This window comes from Orycteropus afer, unplaced genomic scaffold (genome assembly GCF_000298275.1).
Source record: "Orycteropus afer afer isolate SDZICR_OR568_19922 unplaced genomic scaffold, OryAfe1.0 scaffold00327, whole genome shotgun sequence".
In the NCBI taxonomy this organism is placed as follows: Eukaryota; Metazoa; Chordata; class Mammalia; order Tubulidentata; family Orycteropodidae; genus Orycteropus; species Orycteropus afer.
In genome coordinates this window covers 3,460,443-3,463,040 of record NW_006921914.1, presented here as the reverse complement: position 1 = coordinate 3,463,040, position 2,598 = coordinate 3,460,443, and positions in this window count along the sequence as shown.

The window sequence follows — 2,598 nt, the reverse complement described above, 5'->3', positions numbered from 1 at the left end:
CATTTAAGTGCTAACCAAAAGGTCGGTGGTTCAAACTGGCAAACTGCTCTGCGGATCTTCAGGCTGAAAAATTTACAAGGCTGTAAATCTAAATCTTTATCTTCCATAAAGATTTACAGCCTTGGAAACCCAATAATGGTCTCTATGAGCCAGAACTGACTTGATGCCAGTGAGTGAATACAGGCACAAAATATCTTTGGAATGTTGCACAAAGAAGTACATACATAGCGTATTTTGCCTCCTGATAGGTATATTGAGTTGCTAGTATAAAAGGTCAATAAGAAACTTTATTTTTCTTTTTGTGTCCTCTATGTCTTTTCAATTTTGTACTCATATATGTATTTCCCATTCAAAAATAAATTTAAACTAAGAAATAGTTATAGTTAATATGTATAAAAGCTCTTGATGTAAGTATTGTCATCCTATAAGTGGGCTCTTTTGGTGAACTCTCATTAATTTTATTATTTTGGCTCTTTTTTTCTCTCTGATGTTGTAAGTAGCAAACATATAGTTTATAAATTGTGACAGTGTTATCTCTTCTTATTCAATATTTTATAGGCCATTTCCTTTTCTTATCACATTGCACTGTCAAGGACCTCCAGAATAACTGTATTGATAATACAGTGCATACTTGTATCTGATTTTAATGGCCAATGCTTCAGCAGTAAGGTTGATGTTTGCTGTAGGTTTCTGGATAAATAATGTCATATGTTATATAATGGAATGTTATAAAGCAGAAAAAAATGAGTGAACCAGATCTCTATATATCAGTCTAGACAATTCTCAGAAACTTAATGTTGAGTGTTATAGAAAGAAAGATACAGCATAATACCATTTATATAATTTTAAACATATGAAACAATACTATACATTATTTTGAATACATGTACTTGTAGCAAAATTTAAAATGGGTACTGAAGCGTGCACATCAATTTTACAATATTGATTATCTATGGGAAGGAGGGAAATGTGACTCCAACTATATGTGTATAGTAAGTATTAATTTTATCTATTAAGAAAAAGGTTATATGCAAATACAAAAAAGTGTTACCGTTTGTTGTCAATTATTGATGATTTATACATAGATTTTCATTACATTCTTTCTGTACTATTCGTTTTTTAATTTAAAAAAAGTCTATTATGTGCCCAATACAATAATTAAAAAAAGACCATAACCTAGACATAATCTCAGGACATTTCAGAATAATAAGACTTAACGGGGAAGTAGGGAGGAAGGGTGGTACTGTAAATAACCTAAATTGTTTTCATATCAGAAGGTACAGGTATATTTTCTGAGTTTTGAAGACAACCAGGAGAACAGGCATTTTGACCTGGGGCATTGGGGAATCAACATCACTGGCTTCTACCCACCAGAGTTTATCATCTACTAGAGAATACAGACAAAGAAAATGGCAAACACAATGGAATTTGATGTATGTTATGAAAGTTAGTAATGGAAAGCCTCTTCAACTGAAGATACTATATGGGGTGTGATTTAGGCGTCATTGATGCCATCCCTTTTTTCTGTTAATAAGCACAAGCTCAGTTTCCAGGACAGGACGAAACTGTTGTGAGTTCCTTTTGCTGGCAGAAAATATGGAGTTGCTTTTCTTTCTGGGCCTGACTAGATGGCCTGTCCAAACTGAGTCTGTAGTACACTTGGCTCTGACTCCACAGAGAAATCTCCATGGATTTGTAAATTGGTTTTATGCTTGACAGTCTGCACAGTTAATTTTCCAGACACTCTCTGGCTATGATTATGCATTCTCAAGTCAGTCACTAGACACCACCGAATCCCAGAAAGGGGAGAGACTGTATTATTTTTCAAAGATAAGAAGCATGCACAAGGTGGCAGCAGGAGCCTCCATGGACCCTTCTGAGTAATGAGAAGCATAAATAGATTGGGCTAACTGATGAATCACAGAGATAGAACACATTTGCAAGAAACAATAGGGGGAAAGTCTAAGTATTCACAAATAGGGGACTGACTAAATAAAGTATGACATATTCATGCAATGAATAGGAAATGCTGTTCAGTTGTAAAATATAAAGGAAATTTTTATGTGGTGATATCAAAATATTGACAAGATTATTAACAGATATAAAAACAAATTTCAGGTAAAGTACCATTTGCATTATTAACAGGAGAAATGAACATATATACATATTTCTATGTATATGCATATACTAGCTCTGGAATGATGCACAAGAAACTGATAGAGCTGCTTCTGATGGGAGAGAACTGATGGCTGGTCAGTAAGGAGAAGGAGATTTTCAATGTATACTCTTTACCTATTGAATTTTGAACCACTAGTGTGTGTTACCTTTTTTTTTTTGTGAAACCAAATGTACATGAACTGTTGAATGCAAAATTCTGATCTGTAAATTTGCACCCAAAGGAAAATAATTTTTTTAATTTAAATAAAATGTAAAGATGTCAACAATGAGCAACCTGAAAAGGAAATTAAGAAACTATTACCACTTACAATAACATCTAAAAGAATAAAATGCAAAGGAATAAATTTAACCAGGAAAGCAAAAGACTTGCACACAGAGAGGTATAGAATTTTGCTAAAAGAAATTAAAGAAGCCATAGTC